General features: G+C 42.4%; 1 pseudogene; it reads right to left on the bottom strand.

Annotated features, from left to right (window-relative positions):
- Positions 1–1,822: 1,822 nt before the first annotated feature.
- LOC131481520 (mitochondrial import receptor subunit TOM40 homolog) lies at positions 1,823–18,673 on the bottom strand (annotated as a pseudogene).
- Positions 18,674–20,167: the final 1,494 nt, after the last annotated feature.

Consider the following 20,167-nt stretch of genomic DNA (forward strand, 5'->3'; position numbering starts at 1 on the left):
CTTCCAGGGGAAGAATGGAATGGTCTTTGGTGGGGTTCTGAAAAATATAAGTGATGGAGAAGAACTGAAGGACCTCGGGCACCTGTCTGGAATATGTTGGTTTCTCGGTGTCTTCATATTTCATGTACCTGTTACATAGTAATCACTAGAATCTCTTAAACATCACCTTCAGAATCTTATGATTCTTCACGCCGGGATCCCATGTGGGCGCCGGTTCTAATCCCAGCAGCTCCACTTCCCATCCAGCTCCCTGCTTGTGGCCTGGGAGAGCAGTTGAGGACGGCCCAAAGCTTTGGGACCCTGCACCCGCATGGAAGACCTGGAGGAGGTTCCTGGTTCCCAGCATTGGATCAGCACAGCACCGGCCTGTTGCGGCTCACTTGGGGAGTGAATCATCGGATGAAAGGTCTTCCTCTCTGTCTTTCCTCCTCTCTGTATATCTGACTTTGTAATAAAAATAAATCTGAAAAAAATAAATAAAAAAAAGAATCTTAAACTTCTATAACACAGAATTTCCCTGTACTTCTCTGTGTGTCCCAGACTGTTTTGTGCCTTCACACCTTTATTCATGCTGCTGCTCGGGCTTCCTTTTTCTTTCCTTGTTTTTCCTGGAACTAGAATCTCTTTCCATGCTCTTTCCCTGATTAACATCAAACTGTATCTGAACCTCACTTTATGACCATATCCTTTTTTGTTCTTCAAGATTTATTTATTTATTTATTTGGAAAGGTAGATAAACAGGGAGATGCAGAGGAAACGGTCTTCCCTCAGCTGGTTCACTCCCCAGTGGCCACAAGGGCTGGAGCTGAGCCAATATGAAGCCAGGTGCCAGGAGCTCTCATGCAGATCTCCCACACAGCTGCAGGGCCTACCCAAGGCTTTGGGCCATCCTTGCCTGCTTTCCCAGGCCATGGGCAGCTAGCTGTTTGGGAAGTGGAGCAGCCTGGATTATGTGGTGCCCATATCGGATCACAGCACATGCAAGGCAAAATCTTTAGCCACTATGCTTATGTGATGGGCCCCAAGGCCATAATCTTGAGGAAAATTTTCTTTTTTCATTAACTCTATTCATTCTTGCTACTAGTTGGTTGAATTTAAATGGGAGGAATAGCCATCTGGATCTTCCTAATTACGAAAAATTCAAAAAGCAGTTTAATTAAATGAATTCCAGTTTCACGTGGTCAGTCCTTCTACAGCTCTGAGGAGCCAGAAAGTCACATCCTCGTTCTCAGGTTCTTTGTTTGTCCTGTAACCATTTGGCTTCCTTTCTTTCCTACAGCAAACCTAAAGAGTAGTTGGGATATAATATCTAAAAACTTTGAAATATAATGCAGGGTAAGAGTATCAGCACATCAGAGATTCTTTTTTTTTCCTGTTTTTTTTCCCATGTGTATTTTGTTGTTGCTATTGTTTGTTTGTTTTTCTGTAAAATGTCCCAGTTCTTCCATAACGTATAAACATGATTTATACTGAGAGATAATTGAGGGGTGGAGGGAGGGAGTCAGGTGGGGAGGACTGATCAGGGACAGGAAAGCTCCTCTTGTTGCCTCCTGGGGTGGCCCAGCCAGGGTCTTCTGGGGACATTGTGGTGGCCTGGCAGCTGTTCCGAAAAGTGGTGGCCAGGCTGCCGGTTCCTGCAGCGCTTGCCTCCAGAATCCTCTCTTGGATCCTAGGCCCACTGGCCACAATGCCCACGGTCAGACCACTGACACAGCTCCCATTTACAAAGTGTCCTCTTCTGCAGCCAGCCTGGGCCAAGGTCTGTCGCTCCCGACCCCAGGGGGGGTGAGAAGATAGCAGGTGGAGGCAGAGTCCCGGGTGCTCAGCACGTGGTGAGGCCAAAGCCGCACTGCAACTCGTTCTTGTGGTGTTTCAGGAAGGCGCCCAGGGACAGCCTCAGGGGCAGTGGCGGGAACTTCTTTACTAGCGTGGCATCCAAGATCCAGTTGCTGTCCATTGAGCCTCGGAAGAGCAGGCCTTGGGCAGGTCCAGGTGGTATCCGAAGGAGACACTGGTTTCTTGCAGCCTTGTGCTGGTCTCAAACTCCACGCCCACCTGCAGCTGCTCGCTGGCTTTGTGGTATTACGTTGTGTGCATGCCTGTCTTGCTCAGTGTGACTGTTGCCAACCAGTTATTCAGTGTGTATTTACTGGCCAGGGACATGATGGTGCCCTCCTCCCCAAGCTGCCTGTGGCAAACCAGTTCTCCGCCCAGGGCCAAGCTCAGTGTGATGCTCTGCAGGTAGTGTGCCATGAGGATTCCTGAGCCCGCCAACACATAAGAGTTACCCAAGGTCACACTGTGATGGAGTCAGACCCCCGGTATTCCCCATCTAATTGCCAATTCACAAACTTTGACTGCCGGGTCTGGATGGCCAACTTGGACCTGAGCCTTATGCACAGCTGATGGATGACCTGAGTGTTGAGGTTGCCACTGTTGTGCATGTCCTCCACCAGCATAGGGAATGCCTCCGTGGGGCTCAGCTGCTTGGTCCCCATGTATGTGACCCCAAAGTGGTAGTTGGACTCCCCAATTGTCCTGAGAGTGACTGTGTGATTGACGCGGAAGTGGTTACTCAAACCCTTCTTGACTGTGAGCTTGACCCTTGCATCTAAATTTGAAACTAAATTTGAAGCTCCTTGCACTTCCGGTGGCACTCCTCTAACATGCCGGGGTCGGGCAGGTAACCCCAGGACCCATTGTCCTCGGCCCCAGGGTAGTGACCTGGCAGCCAACACTTTGCCTTTGGTGGCCTGTGAGGGGTGAGGGCAGACAGCAGGGCTCACTGGTAGGCTCTGTGCACATTGGCGGCTCAGTGCTCACCCCATGCACCCTATCATAGAGATGCTTTAAAAGTTGAACAAAATACCATATGCCAATTTTGGGACATTTACATTAGCTAGAATATAGAGAGTAGCTTGATGAGTGGAGGCAGGAAGTTCATTTCTTTCCTTTTCATACTCATTAACTATGCATCCACCCACACCCATTTATCCATCCAGTGCTTTTCCTATCTTCTTTGGAAATGTGCTGTTTTGAAAACAAACTCTATAATCAGAGTTGCAGTTTTAAATTACTTGCCAGGGTCCTGGCACATTAGCCAAGCAGCTAATGTCCTCACCTTGAATGTGCCAGGATCTCGTATAGCCATTGGTTCTAATGCCAGCAGCCCCACTTCTCAGCCAGCTAATTGCTTGTGTCCTGGGAAAGCAGTGGCGGAAGGTCCAAACAATGGGACCCTGCAGCCATGTGGGAGACCTGAAGAAGCTCCTGGCTTCTGGCTTTGGATCAGCTTAGCTCCAGCCATTGCAGTCACTTAGGGAATGAACCATCCGATGAAAGACTTTCCTCTCTGTCTCTCCTCCTCTCTGTATTGCTATCTGCTTTTCCAAAATAAACAAATAAATAAATAAGTAAATCCCACCATGTCACTCACACTGTTGACTAAAATCACTCAATAATTCAATTTAATGATGTGGAAATAAGAATAGCAACACATATTGAAATTAATAAAGTGTTTGGAGAGGGTAAAGGCAATAATGCTTAATTACATGCTTAGCATCATGCCAACAGCTCATAAACACTCAATAATTCAAGCTATTTCTATTACTATTAACAGGTTAAAAGTTCAGTTTGGAGACCTGTGCTAATAATCCCTAGGAGATGTAATTGTGTGAGAACATTGTTTCCACATTCTCTTTCACATTTTTTTAAGTTAAAAGTGTAGTTTACTGAAAAAATATGTATCTTCACATAGAGCAATAGCAAACAATCCAATCTAAAAGATTAAATAAATGTAGATACTAGCCATAGATTTATGAAGCAGAAGTCACTGCCTTTTCATACACTGCATCCAATATTTTACATAGAACACTCATTATTAAGGCAGAGAAAGTGAATTTCACATGGAATGACTTGGTTTTTACATCTAAGTGTCAAACTGGGATTAGACTCAGGCAGACAGATTCCTTGCTAATGAGGATTTTTCTGTGATGACAACTTCAACAATCTTAAAGTATGCTGTGTAAAAGAAATACATTTGAGAGAACATAAAAGATGGAATTTTTAAGACATAATAAGATTTTCAAACAGAAGTCAATGAGAGTAGGCATTTTCTTATCGGGACAAACTACTCTCATAATAAACTAATAGCCCTTCACAGATTCTGATACAGGGTAGAAAAGGTATGAAATATCAAAGAATAATCCTTTTGGAATATGTTATTTTTGGTTTCAAGGTCTAGCATAAAAGGTAGCCTGGGGCCCAGCATGATAGCGTAATGGTTAAAGTCCTTACTTTGAACACACCTGGATCCCATATAAGTGCAGGTTCTAATCCAGGTGGCCCTGCTTCCCATTCAGCTCCCTGCTTGTGGCCTGGGAATGTAGTCAAGGATGGCCCAAAGCTTTGTGACCCTGAACCCAGGTGGCAGACTGGAAAGAAGCTCCTGGCTTCTGGTTTCAGATTGGCTCAGCTCCAGCTATTGTGGCTGCTTGGGGAGTGAATCATCAGGCAGAAGATCTTCCTCTCTGTCTCTCCTCCTCTCTGTATATCTGCATTTCCAATAAAAATAAATAATCTTAAAAAAAAAGTAGCCTGTATAGTTAAAAGCAGTTGAATGTCAACTCATACTGGTACTTGAAACGCTAAGCTTGGGATATTCTGCCCCATCAACAAAACCCTGTACAGGGAAGAAATAAGTGTGGATACAAATGAAGCTCCTCCCTGCAAACATTCGCAAGGGCTCAGTGCAGTAACCTAGTGGCTAAAATCCTTGCCATGTATGCGTGAAGATCCCGTATGGACACCGGGGTATGTCCTGGCTGCCTCATTTCCAATCCAGCTTCCTGCCTGTGGCCTGGGAAAGCAGTTGAGGTTGGCCCAAGGCCCTTGGTCCCTATACCCATGTGTGAGACCTGGATGAAGCGCCTCACACATGACTTCGTATCAGCTCAACTTCAGTCATTGTAGACAATTGGGGAGAAAGACAGTGGACAGAAGATGTTTTCTCTATCTCTCTTTATAAATCCGACTTTCCAGTAAAAATAAAATAATCTTTTAAAACAGAGTTGTGTTTGAGTATAAGTGATTAATGTGTCTATCTGTCCTGATTTAATTTTTTGTGTCTATTGAAAATTGGAGGGTATTTTCGTATCTACTGATTGATTTTTAAAAATTCTTGTTAATAAATTAAGGAGTCAGCCAGCACTGCTGTCACTGCAGGCACATCAAGGTTTAAGGGTCTCTAGGTTTCCAGCCGGAAATACCAACAATATGGGGAAGTCAAAGTCTGAGGGTTTCTGGGTCTCCAAGTAGCTTAGTTATCATTTGCCTTTTGTTTCCAGCTGGGAATTTGGGTCCCAATGAATACCATTAAAACTAATTGTGCCTGGTCCTGGCCTAGTGCCTTGAATGCCCCGGGATCCCATATGGGCACTGGTTTTTATCCTGGTAGCTCCGCTTCCCATCCAGCTCCCTGCTTGTGGCCTGGGAAAGCAGTCAAGGAAGGCTCAAAGCCTTGGAACCCTGCTCCCTTGTGGGAGACCTGGAAAAGGATATGGGCATCTGGCTTTGGATTGGCATAGCACCGGCCATTTCAGTTGCTTGGGGAATGAATCACTGGATAGAAGATCATCACCTCTGTCTCTTCTTTTCTCTGTATATCTGACTTTACAATAAAAATAAATACATCTTCAAAATAAACAAAGAACAACAACAACAAAACCTAATTGTGTCTCTTGTCAGCACATTACGGTGCAGTAAGTAATTCTCTTTATCTGGAGAAGATTCACACCAAAAGAATCATGTTTGGATGTAGTAAATCCCCTGTGACTTTGAGACTTGTGGCTTTCTTGTTGCCTTGCTGTCTTGCGTGACTCTACACTGCAGAACTTAGGGAAGTTTTAGTGGACAGTATGACAGTTAATTGCTCACAGCTTCACAGTCCAGACTAACTGGCACTTTTTCCCCACCTCTTTGGCCACTAGAGCCTCAGCACACAGAATTGGCCTCTAGAGCCTCATCACACAGGATTGTTTGTTTTCAAAATAGCCTGTTATTTTCAAACTCACTGCCTGAAGGTTCTCTGGCCTATGTATAGTATTAGGATAGAGATTTAACTTGCATGTTTTCTGCTGTTTATTTTTCTTGGAAGGTCCACTAGAAGAACAGATCAGAGTGTAAGAGGAACATTCTCTATATACACTCCTTCAGTTATAGCTCAGAATCTTTTTGCAGAAAGTGATTAGGCCATATCCCTAGTCCTTGTCATCTCCTTGATTTCTCTTCCAATTACCTTTGTATCCTCTATCTTTTTTTTCTTTTTACAGGTGTTTGATTGAGAGGCACAGTTACAGAGCAGGTGAGATATAATGAAAGCGAGTGGGGTCTTCCATCCAGTGGTCTATTCTGAAAATTGCTGTATCAGCTGGGGCTGAACCAGGCAGAAAAGTCAGGAGCCAAAAACTTATTCTGGGTCTCCCATGCAGGTACAGGGGTCCAAGTGCTTTCCCAGGTGCTGTAAAAGAGAGCTGAATAGGAAGACGAACAGCAAGGTTTTGAACTGGTGCCTGTGCAACACAGGCACTATAAGTGGAAATTTACTCCACTGTGTCACTGTGCTGAGATAGTATCTCCAATTTTATATTCTCTGTCAACCTTTATTCTACCAAGGGCCATTTGTACACTTACATCATTAAGAAGTTATAGAAGATCACGAACTTAAGAATTACCCTGGGCCCAGTGTGATAGCCTAGTGGCTAAATTCTCAGCTTGCATTCATGGGGATTCCATAAGGCAGCCAGTTCATACCTCTGATGCTCCACTTCCATTTCAACTTCCTGCTTGAGGCCTGGGAAAGAAGTACCCCAAGCCTTAGGACCCTACACCCACTTAGGATACCTGAAAGAAACTCCTGACTTTAGATTTGCTCCGATCTGGTTTTTTGGCTCTTTGGAGAGTTGATCAGTGGTTGACAAAAGTCTTATCTCACTGTATCTCCTTCTCTATGTATATCTGCTTTTCCAATAAATAATACTAATCACACTATTAATAATACAGCACTTTTGAAAGAATCTGCCGGTAAGTTACTGCATTTCAAGTCCTGCCTGCTGTTGCTTGGAGGGTCAGCCCAAATGGTTTTACAGGCTCATACAGCATCTCGACCAGGCATTCCCCACCCCTCTTCTAAGCCAAATTCATAATCAGTTTAGCTAAAATGACAGAGAAGACATACTCAGGACATACTACATAGCAGTTGTCATTGAAAGAGTCTGGTACTGGTACAAAAACTGAGAAGATCAATGGAACAGAACAGGAGCATCAGAAGAGAGCCCACACATGTATAGCCAACTAATCTTTGACTAGAAAACTGGAAACACTTCAGGGGAAAATCCTGGCTTATTCAACAAATGCTGTTGGGACCACTGGATAGCAGCTTGCAGAACGAAGAAGCAAGACCTGCCCCTGTCACAGTATACAAAACTCAGCTCTAAATGGTTCAAGGACCTAAATCTGCATACAGAGACCATGAAACTACTAAAGGAAAGCATTAGAAGCTCTCTCCAATAAATAGGAATTGGAAGACTTCTTAGAAAAGACAACGAAAGCACAAATGGGACTACATCAATTTTAAAAGCTTTTGTACAGCAAAGAAAATTAACAAAGTGAAGAAGCAGTCACCAGAATGGGAGAAAAATTTGCGCACACTACACAAGTGATAGGAACTAATATCCAGGATTTACACACAGCTTCAGAAACCCAGAGACAGTGAAAAAAATAAGCCTGTGAAAATGGGCGATGGAAATGAAGAGACATTTTTCAAAAGAACAAATTCAAATGGCTAACAGACATATGAAAAGATGCTCAGGCTCCCTTGCCTTCAGGGAGATACAAATGAAACCAACCACCTTGGGGTACCATCTAACTCCAGTGAGACTGGCCTACATTCAAAACTCAACTAACAATATCTGCTTGTGTGAATCTAGGGAGAAAGGTACCCTTGTTCTAATTCATATCTTACTTCAAGGCTTTTCATTTGTGGGATGTGTAGTGATGGAGTAATAGAGACTACCATATACAGATGTGGGGATACAATGCAGCATGCATCCCTACTTCCAGTTCAAAGATCGGCGCCCAATGAAACTTTTGGTAATTTGTAGATGATGGGATGCTGGCGTATCTAACATTGTCTGTACCAACAATGTCAGGGCACACTTAAATAGCAGACTGATTGAATCATGAATCCTTATGAAGGACTATACTATTGTAGCAATGTGGGGAAATACTGTCCGGCATTGAGAGCTTCTGGGGATGGAAGAAATCCCAGTGTCTAAGAAATTGCACCATAAAATTTAAAAATTCAAAATACAAATAAAAAAAAACTACTACAAAATGTGGGGGCCTGTTGTGGTGGCCTAGGAAATAAAGACCTTGCCTTAAAGACACCAGGATCTAATATGGGCATTGGTTCTAATCCCAGCAGCTCTGCTTGCCATTGAGGTCCTTGCTTGTGGTCTGGAAAAGCAGTCAAGGATGGCCCAAAGCCTTGGGAACCTGCACCCACGTGAGAGACCTGGAAGAGGTTCATGGCTCCTGGCTCCGGATTGCCACACCATCAGCCATTGTGGTCACTTGGGGAGTAGATCATCAGACGGAAAGCCCTCCTCTCTGTCTCTCCTCCTCTCTGTTTGTCTGGCTTCGCAATAAACATAAATACATCTTTTAAAAACATAGTAATTTTAATGGTCCTGTTGTGTTAGAAACAAAGCAAAATAAAGTTTCTTGGATGGAGAAACCAGGTCTGGGGACTGGGCCTCACAAAAAACGCAAAAATGGAGCCAACATTGCCAAACAGTAAGTAAACAAATTATGTGGCTAGCTTAGAATCCTACCTAAACTCCTTGGTCCAGGTGGCACTCCAACACAGTTGGAAACTCAACCTATTGTACTTCAAACAAGGAGGCCTTTGAATGACCCTGTGAAAAACCTGCTGTTTTTATGCAAATCACCCTGGAATAACTAAGAACAGTCTATCTCTAGTAAGAAACTACCTCAAGGAAAGAAAAAAGTGAAGAGAAGATCAATAAAACTGGATTGAGAGTTTCTTCTCCTAGCCACCTTGCTCATCACATTGATTATGGCCTTGTGCCTTTCATCTTAGGATTGCTAGTAAGCTGTATTATTATTAATTGATTGGTTAAGTATAAAAAAAAAGAATTTATACTGCTAAATTTATGGCCCCCAGGTCTCATTATAACTCCATTTCTGAAAGGCAATGGGTCAAAGGTTTTACTCTTGTTACTAATAAAGGGAGAAATTTGAAATCTTGTCACAAAATTCAGTCAATTTAGTTCAGGCCTGCACAAATTTGCTAACTTGCTGTTTATTCTTCTGTACAAATTGCTTTTCCAGTTTCCTGATTTTGGGTCCAGATCACTAGGCTAACATGCCATGCAACCCTCAGTTCCAGAAAACAATTTTGTATGATTGATTCACTCATTTTTTCTATGGCTGCCTCCTGTGGCTGCCCAAACCTACCCAGTGTCCATATGGCAGCCTTCTGTGATTACTGTAGCCTACAAATTGTCTCCATGGCAGTCTCCTGTAGCTGCCCAACTCACATGGTTCCCATGGCTGTGTAACTCATTCTTTTTATAACAACTCATCTAAATCGCACCTCAGAGCAACTCTGTGGAAAAGAGAGCTGACTCCAGCCAATTATTTTACCTGTCTCCTCAATACATTTTGCTGTTTAGCAGAGTAGTTTTGGCACACTTCTTTGGGAGAGGTTCAGTTTGGATGCAACAAAATAAGCCTAAAGCATAGAACTCAAGTAAAATAGTATTATTGAGACTGTTTCCCCTGGGATCAGATGCAGACTAGGTTGCATCTTCTCATGACCAGATTCCATGTTATAGTGTAAATGTGGACATGGAAACAATCAACCAACAGAAAACACAAGGCCTGAGACTCCACCTTGTAGGAGTAGTCGATAAATCAATCAACAAGAAGTGCAGCCCAGACTACTCTCCTAAGCAGCAAAGTTTATTCAGGAAGCAGGTGAAGTATCCAAATTGCATCAGCAGCCAGAACCACACCAGCAACCAGGTGGAAATAGACTTTCACTGGAATCCAGGAAATGAGCCCAGACAAAGAACTGACCATCCTGGTGGTCTGTTTGATTTGACCAGGAGCAGAGACAGAGCGCAAAATCCCAGATAGTCAGTGCATATAAGGAATGAATTTCACAACACAGTTGAACCCCTAGAGCCATATCAGGCATCATTTTGTTTATGAAGGCAAGGGCTATGAACAGGACTATGCATTCAGTGAGCTGGCAGTGCACTCATTTCTGACTCAGTGAACAACAATGTGACATCCTACAGGTTCTATTCAAGATAGGTCTGGGTAACCCTCAGACCTGATGGCCACCAGATCAAGAACTCTAATAGTAGCACATCAGGTGCCATTTTGTACATTGTGGAAAAACTAAGATAGCGGTGACAACAGTGAGTTGCGCATGTGCTGAGCTCAATGAGAGCTCACTGAGCTCATTGTTTTGTACTGGTCCCACAGGGAAAATAATAGCAACCATGGCATCATATAGGTCAAAATAGTTCCATGTGCCCTCAGAAGTCACAGCCAACACGTTTCCCAAGTTCACCACCACAACAACCTAGTAAGATAGGACACCTGGGTTCTCCTTAATTCTGTGAACTACTCCAAGCAAAAGTGGGAGAAAGGTTGTACAGACAACAGTGCAGCCTCTCCATGGTATCACTGAAGTTGGAGATTGGTGAGCCAGGAGCTGGGGATATGGAAACCATGGTAGAAGTCTAACATAAGACCCCAGACCTGGTACTTGCTAGAGAGTGGCAGAAGTGACTGCAAATGAAGAGCTGTGTACCAACTGCAATAAGTAATATTAAATTGTAAGCCTGTGGATGACAGATCTTAGAAACCTGTCTCAAGGAGAAGAATCTGATAAGCAGAAGTACAAGGTTCAAGAGCAAAAGAAGAGACAGAGGCACAAAGAATTTTTTTTTTAATTTTATTTTAAATTCATTAATTACATTGTATTATGTGACACAGTTTCATAGGTACTGGGATTCTCCCCACCCCTCCCCAAACCCTCCCACCATGGTGGATTCCTCCACCTTGTTGCATAACCACAGTTCAAGTTCAGTTGAGATTCCCCCATTGCAAGCATATACCAAACATAGAGTCCAGCATCTTATTGTCCAGAGAAGTTCAACGGCTTCTTAGGTATACACTCTCTGGTCTGAAGACAGAGCCAGCAGACTATCATCCCGATCAATTAAAAGCTCCAACATACCATCAGCAAAAATTTACATCACCATGGAATTAATTGACATAGTAACGAGTAACCAATATGGTAAAAGTAAATGCGATTTCTTATCCACCTTCTGTGACCACCTCATTGACATTTCAATTTAGGTTTATACACAACATATAACATTCATAACATAACTTGTTATACATAACATCGTGTCATCTTAAATTAAGGCAAACATGAGGTATTTAACCTTTTGGGATTGGCTCATTTCCCTTAGCATTATGGTTTCCAGTTTGGCCCATTTGGCCACAAAGAACTGCATTTTGTTTTGTTTAATAGCTGAGTAGTATTCCATGGAGTAGATGAACCATAGCTTTCTTATCCAATCGTCTGCTGATGGGCATTTTGGTTGCTTCCATGTCTTTGCAATTACTGATTGTGCTGCTATGAGCATAGGAGTGCATGTTGGTTTCTCATAAAACAAGTGTTCTGGATATATTCCTAGGAGTGCTATTGCCGGGTCATACGGTATGTTGTATTTGAGTTGTTTGAATGTTCTCCATACTGATTTCCATAGAGGCTGTACCAGCCTGCAGCCCCACCAGCAGTGGAGTAGGGTTCCCTTTTCCCCGCAACCTCGCCAACAAGTGTTGTTGGTGCTTTTATTCATGTGGGCCAGTCTTACTGGCGTTAGGTGGTACCTCATTGATGTTTTAATTTGGATTTCCCTTATTGCCAGGGAACTTGAGCATTTTTTCATATGTTTATTTGCCATTTGGGTTTGTTCCTTTGTGAAGTGTTTGCCCATTTCCCGAGGCACAAAGAATTTTACTGAAGACTCCCCTGCAAAGGAGCAAAATCCTTTGCCAACCTCAGAGTTAACTGAGGAAGACATCGAGAAAAAGGGAAATACAGAATTCAAAACAATAGTTATTAAGCTTCTTATCAACAATGAGAAGTACGTAAAGCGAGCATTCTAGGAATTTAAGGAATATGTCACACTGGAAATGAATTAGATGAAAACTGATTTATCAGAAATGAAGAATACCGTGGGGCAGATGAAAAACACAGTGGAGAGTCTCCAAAATAGAATGAAGGTGGTAGAAGAAAGAATCTCAAAATTAGGAGATATTTCCTGTCAGCAAAGGAAAACAAACAAAAAGCTGAAAGCAGAGCTGGATCAGGCCGAAAAAAGTATTGAAGAATTGAAAGACACTATTAAAAGGCTACATATAAGAATTATGGGAGTCCCAGAATGTGCAGAAAGAAAAACTGGGATTAAAATATATATTCAATGAGAAACCAACATGCACCCCTATGTTTATAGCAGCACAATAAATAGTTGCAAAAACTTGGAAGCAACTGAAAAGTCCATCAACAGAAGACTGGGTAAGAAAGCTATGGCTCATATACTCCATGAAATACTACTCAGCTATTTAAAAAAAAAAATGCAGTTTTTTGGGCCAAATGGGCCCAACTGGAATCCATTATGCTAAGAGAAATGAACCAATCCCAAAAGGTTAAATACCACATGTTTGCCTTAATTTAAGATGAAATTATGTCAATCTGGAAAATAGTACTTGTATATTGTAAATCATTGCAATCTCAAACAGCCTGTACCTAATGCAATAAGATAATGCGATGTAATCTGTAAATCAGCAATTAATGTAAGTCAGACTGCTTATGATCTACATCAAAGAGCTATAAAACCTAAAGCACTCTTAATACCCTTTGTCATTCCATAATGGGGAGGGAGTGCAGAGAAATCTTCCATCTCCCTAGAAAGTGTAAGGAAGATGTGAAATGTAGCCTATCAGGATCATATCTGGCAACTCATAGGCAACAAACTCGAGCCGGCATTAGACACTAGTAAAGCTACAAAGGCATAAGGGGGGAATCGGGAGTTATCCTGATAGCCTCTTAACAGGAGGTCATGCGCATGGATCAGTGGGGGGGTACCCCAGAGTGGAGCAGGTGAACAGGAGGAGGCTCATATCCCAACCCTGAAGATTCACAGATCCTCACCATGGACTATTAATACGAGCAACAAGGACTACACCTCTATTGCCAAGGAGACCACAAGGAATAGGAGTGCTTTCAGAAGCCGAGAACTCTGAGGTCACCCACCCCCATCTGGAGCTTCCACAGGGGACGAAAGCAGTCCAAACTCTGCAGTGCAAGAACCAAGGTCATCGGAATAAAACCAGGAACCCTGAGCAGTTCGCAGAAACAAAAGAACAATAAACTTCCTTCGGGACTAGGGAGGGGAGCTTTCTCTGGTCCTTGCCTGGTTCCGGCTCTGGGTCCCCACCCTCTCTCGCAATCACCATCAGGATCGCTCCACAAACCTCTCAAAACAAACAAACATACATACAAACAAAAAAACCTAGAATAGATAGACAATAAGGAAAGCTTAGAATAGACAGGAAATGGTCAGCATGTATTCACTCATACCTCACTAGGTGGGACACAAAGATTAGCTACTCCTCACTGAGGTATTGGGGATTTCTCTGCACACCCCTCCTAAAACTGTTCTGCACCTACACTGTTGACACATATCTTGTTAGAATTATAAGCCAGTTCAGACCACCCCAAAAAACAACCAGGTTCAGCAAAATCATGATTCAACACTATAACCAGCTAAATTCTAAAATGAAAATAGACACGAGACAACTGAATAGTAATCTATAGCCATTTTAAGGTGTATAGAACCTGGTAGTATATAAACCAAAACTGAAATGTCTATGAAGAAGTCACAGGATGTGGTTAAGAACTTGCATTTTCCTCTTAACATTGGCTAATCAATGCCATGTGAAATAATACCATAACGTTGTAAATTTTTGCTGATGTTATGTTGGGGCTTTTAATGGATTGGGATGATACTCTGCCAGCTCTACCTTCAGACCAGAGGTGGTCTCTCCAAAAAACCATTGAACATATCAGGACAATAAGATGCTGGACTTTATGCTTGGTAAATACTTCCAATGAAAGAATCTCAACTGAATTTGAACTGTGGTAATGCAACAAGGTGGAGGAATCCACCATGGGGGAGGAGGGTTTGGGGAGGGTGGGGGGAATCCCAGCACCTATAACACTGTGTCACATAATGCAATGTAATTAATAAAATAAAGGGGAAAATGTATTCAATGAAATAATAAGGGAAATCTTTCCTGATCTGGAGAAAGAATTGGGAGATAAGATCCAGGAAGGGCACAGAACTCCCAACAGGTTGGAACAAAAGTAATCTTCACCATGACACATGATAATCAAGCTCACTTCAATCAAGCAAAAGGGAAAGATCATTTAATGTTCATGAGAAAAAAAAATCAGCTGACATATAAAGGAATGCCAATTATACTCACAGGAGACTTCTCACAGGACACTCTACAGGCCAGAAGAGAATGGAGCAACATAGTCCAGATTCTAAATCAAACAATTGTCAGCCCAGGATAACATACCCAGCAAAACTTCCCTTTGTCTTTGAAAATGAAATAAAATTCTTCCACAGTAAAGAAAAGGAGAAAGAATATGCCTCTTCCAAGCCTGTCCTACTAATGATACATAGAGATGTTTTCTTGACAGAGAAAAGGAATAGCGTATACCAAAACCAAAGGCAAATGTGAAGAAAATCACAATAAAATAACAGAAGACTAAATCAATTAGGTACCCGTTGCTAAAGTGACAGGGCCAAATTACCACCCATTCATATTAACTATGAGTGTAAATGGCTTAAATTCATCAATCAAATATCAGATTTGTAGACTGGATTAAACAACAAAACCCATCTATTATTTGCTTACAAGAGACACATTTCACCAATAAAGATCAGGACAAACTATATCTCATGGATTTTTGTGGTTAGTGTCATCTCTTTAAAACACTTTCTACTGATTAAATTCTTCAAAGACTCGTAGATCATACAGAAGCATCATTTCCTTCAAGAAGGTTTTGATATTCATTTCTTCAGTGACACATTAGTCATTGAGTAACATGTTATTTAACCTCACAGTGCTGTTAACTTCTTTTTTTTTTCCTGCTGTTGATTCTGTTTTGTGGCTTTTCAGTTAAGGGGATGTATAGTAACGGTGCAATGGAAACTATCATATCTAACAGCATGTTATTTAACTTCATGGTATTGTAAATTTCTATTTTTCTGCCTGTTGTTGATTTTGCTGTATGACCTTTCATTTAAGGGGATGTATAATAACTGTGTAATGGAGATTATTATATTCAGATGTGAGGATACAATGCAGTATGCATGTCTACTTCCAGACAAAGATGGACATCCAATGAAACTGTTTACTATATCTTGACAATAGGATGCTGGATTGTCTTCCATAGTCCATGCCCACAATGATGGACATATGACTGTGTTGGAAGAACTATACTGTAGCAATTATATGGCAGTACTCAGTGAAAGCAGAGGGAAATGGGGAGGGGATAAGGTAAATCCCAGGGCCTATGGAACTGAATCATAAAATAATAATAAAAAGAAGTAAAATGTGTTAAAAAAGAAAGTGGGGCAGCTGTTACCTGAACCAGCTCTTATTATGGGATATCAACATCATGGATGGTGGTGTAACTGGCCATAACTTAATTTTTTTTAAGATTTATTTTCAGTGGACCTGTATATATGGAGGATGAGAGACAGAGAAGAAGATTTTCCATCTGTTGATTAACTCCCCAAGCAGCCACAAAGACTGGAGCTGAGCTAATCTGAAGCCAGAAGACCAGAGCCTCTTCCAGTCTCCCATATGGGTGCAGGGTACCAAAACTTTGGTCCATTCTCAACTGCTTTCCCAGGCCAAGAAAAAGAAGCTCATTGGGAAGTGGAACTAATGGTAATAGAATAGGCACCCATATGGGATCCCAAAGCATGTGAGGTGAGGATTCCAGCCACTAGGCTACCATGCCAGGTGCTTTGCCTTCTTTTTTTTTTTTTTTTTACAAGATTTGTTTATTTTTATTGCAAAGTCAGATATATGCAGAGATGATGAGATACAGAGAGAAATATCTTCCATCCAATGATTCACTCCCCAAGTGACTGCAATGGCCAGTGCTGCACTGATCCAAATCTAGGTGCCTAGAGCTTCTTCTGGATCTCCCACGTGGGTGCAAGTTTCCAAATCTGTGGTCCATCTTTGATTACTTTTCCAGGCCACAAGCAGGGAGCTGGATGGGAAGCAGGGCTGCCAGGATTAGAACAGGCACCCTTACGAGATCCTGGCACAATCAAGGTGAGGATTTTATCCACTGGCCTTGGTGCCGGTCCCCTTGCCTTTTTAATAATTGTATTTTTTCAGATTTTGCCATAATAAAGGTGGCACATTCAATTTATTTTAACTGATTTGAGTGTAACGTGAGTGTTGTCCTCTGAAGTGGTGCAACATAGCTGCTATTTCTAGTATATTATATAAGTACATGATCAAAGTGATCATTGCTACATTTTAACATCTTGTGCATGTGTCCTTGTTCATGTGCCCTTAACAAATACATTTATTTTGGGGGATGGGGAGATAGATGGAGACCTGGACTTAAAAATGCTGTCTTGTACACGTTCCTTCAGCGTGTCTGTATTTTTCTAAATTGCTCTCAGAAGTGCTGTCTAACTACTTTCAGACAATGTTACAGTGTGCAAGTGAGATCACACCAGACACATATAAGGTTTTATTAAGGAGTCTTTATTAACCAAGCTTGGTGATAATAGAACATACTAAAAATAGCAGGTCACAATGCAACCAAAGCAGTGTACAGGGACCATCCTCAAGGGATTATCTGTCCTGGGTCAGTCAAGTGTCAAGGTGCCAGAGCAATGGAAACACCTGACCAGAATGAGAGTGAGCCCCTGCTTCATGGGCCTTTTAAAGGGGCTTGTGAGGGGTGTGGTTACACAACAATGCAATACCATCCCCTCTCTCAGTTGATAGGTATTTGCTCCTGCTCACCTGAGACTCACCTAAGTGTTGTGGGTTAAGGAGTTGATTCGTGCTTGTAAGGATGGGAAGGAACAGGAACTGGGGGCTAGTAGTTAAAAAACTAATTGGACTAATTTGTATCCAATATCCTGGCTAAATTAGGACATGTGGAGGGAAGAGTATACAAGGAGAGGTGAAGAAGCAATCAATGGCTGCACTCCATAACATTCCCCACTTCTCTTCTAACACCTGAGTCAAACCATTAACTCAGTCACATGTAGTCCAGAACACTGGCAGAGTCCTGGAGTATAAATTTCTAATGCTTGTATCCCAGAGTTCCCATTCATACAAAATAGAAGCATCATGACAGAACTACTTTGCAATAAAAATAAAATTAAAAAAAGAATTCTTTATTTTCATTTTTGATGAAGTGTACATAGTTGATCATAATGGGAGGATTTAAGGATTAGGGAAAAGTGGATATGATCGTTGTTTCCAAATTTTCTATTTTTCTTCCTGGATAGCTCCTTTTTAATATATAGTTTTATTTTTGATGGTTTTTACATAGTTGATCAGGCACTACAGGAAGCTGGGTTAAATCACTGCTTCCACAATCTCTATTTTTCCTTCCTGTAACTAGGGGGAAGGAGGGAAGCCAAATCCAGCCTCCCAATTGCCGCTGCACCCTGGGATGGAGGACAGCCACCCAACAGCAACCCAGGATCCACGATGTGGGGCATGCTCATCAGGTTTCAATAAACAATTCCAGATTACTTCCACTCAAAGCACGATGAAATCTCTACAGAACCCACTGGTAGACGTAATCTACATTAAAATCTCCATCGGCCCAGTTATTCACTGTCAACATTTGGTTGGGTTAGCTGATTGATTTATTCTGTCCTCTTTCTGCTGTTTTGGTACTAGGTGTCCTCTGAAGCTTCCATTGCACTGCCGTTTCTTCCATGTACACCTAGATATGTTGTACACTGCTCTGTCTAAGCCACTGAGGAGGCCCAGCTCTGAAACATGCACTCCATGGTCAGACCATGGAACCTGAAGTTCTCTCCATGGTTGGGGTTTTGAGTCCAGTGATTCAGTTGGGGAGATCCCATAAAAATTTCATCTGATGTGACCCCAGACCTGATTCTTGTGTGTGCTTGCCGATCTTGCCAAATCTGTCTCCCCAGTCAGCTTCTGAATATGCTGGCGGTTGCAACTGCTGGGTCAGATCTGTCTCCAGTCCTGTATTTTACACATATTAGGTGTTGCTGTCCAGTCCAATCCTTCCCACCACACACTCAGCCTTTACATGCACCAGTGAGAGTTGCAGCCAAGTAAATGCAACCCACAATAGCACCCACCAGTCCCTCCCCCTGCCCTGGTTCCCATGCTTGCCAGTATGGACAACAGAATGGTCTAGTCTGTCAAATTACCTTCTACTCTCATACATTCCAAAGGGCATTGTAGCCTAGTTTAAACCAACCAGTGTCACTGTCTAGTGCACATACCTTCAAGCAGGAGCCACTCTGTCTAGTCATGCCTGCCCCAGGCCTGATTCTCATGCTCATTAGTCGGAGAGGCACCAGGAGGGATATTGTTTCCCTACTAGGCCCGCTCTCACTCTTGATTTTGAACTCTCCAAGTGCTTCTACAATTTAACTTGACAGAAATTTCCTCCCATGCCAGCATCTACCAGCTGATGCTGCGGTAAAGCCCAACCAAATGACCCACTCTAACTTATGCATGAATCATTAGGGTCAGTCAACCCAGCCTGGCTTTCTTCTGATTCAGTCTACATGAGGTTAACAGGTGTTGTAGTCCTGACCAATTCGGTCAGCATCCAATTCAACTCACACTCTCCAGTGGGAGTGGTGGTCCAGCAGGTAAACCCTCCAAAGAAACCCTACTGGCTTCACCCCTCCCCCAATGTCTCACTTGTGTGTGGGATGGGTGCTGTGGGCATGCCTGTCATGGCTTGCATGACATTAACATTTGTCAGTGGGTGTCGTAGCCTGGCTGGACCTAGCCAACCTACAATTTCAGCTCACATTAGTGGGGGCAACATCCTAGGCCAGCCCAGTCAGTCCACAGTCCTGGCCCTCATTTGAACTGGTTTGTGTTGGGACCCAGCACACTATGTTTTGGTGCTCAAATTCACCAGCGGGTGATGTGAACAGGCCCAGGCTAATTTGTCACTGACCTGAGCCAAATGTATCCTGGTGGGTACCATTATGTGGCCTGGTCTGGGCTGCTCACTATCGTGGTTCTCATGCTATATGAAATTGTACCACATAAATCAAAAATTCAAAATTCACACACACACACACACACACACACACACACACACACACACACATATATATAATCGATGAGCTATAGTTTGCATTTATCATTGCTTGTTAGATGTCTTCTGTAGGCAAAAATGAATGGGTTTTGTTTTTTTAATCCAGTCTATTTATCTATGATGTTTGGTTGATGCATTTAATCCTTTTACATTCAGGGTTAATATGAATGGGTGGAAATTTGATCCTGTCGGTTTACCAATGGGTTGTTCATTGATTTAGTCTTCTGTTGTTATTTTGCTGCAATCTTCTTCACATTTGCCATTGGTTTTGGTGGGCACTATTGCTTTTTCCTGTCAAGAGAACATCTTTAAGTATCATTTGTAAGGCAGGTTTGGAAGAGGAATGTTTTTTTAATTTTTTAAATTATATTTTTGACAATCTTTACATAGTTAATTAGGGTAAAAATGTTCAAGGGCTACAGGAAAATGGGTAGCACTATTAGTTCCATATTGTTTTCTTCATATATCTGTGGTAAAGGGGATTTTAAGGGAGAAGCCCCACCCAGTCTCCCACCTGTCCCAGGTCCCCAACGTGGGCAATGCTCCAATGCTCCAAGTGGTTTTAATAGTTCAACAGTTACGAATCGCTGCCCATCTCACCACTCCAAGCAC

The sequence above is a fragment of the Ochotona princeps genome, chromosome 12, assembly GCF_030435755.1.
Source record: "Ochotona princeps isolate mOchPri1 chromosome 12, mOchPri1.hap1, whole genome shotgun sequence".
Lineage (NCBI taxonomy): Eukaryota > Metazoa > Chordata > Mammalia > Lagomorpha > Ochotonidae > Ochotona > Ochotona princeps.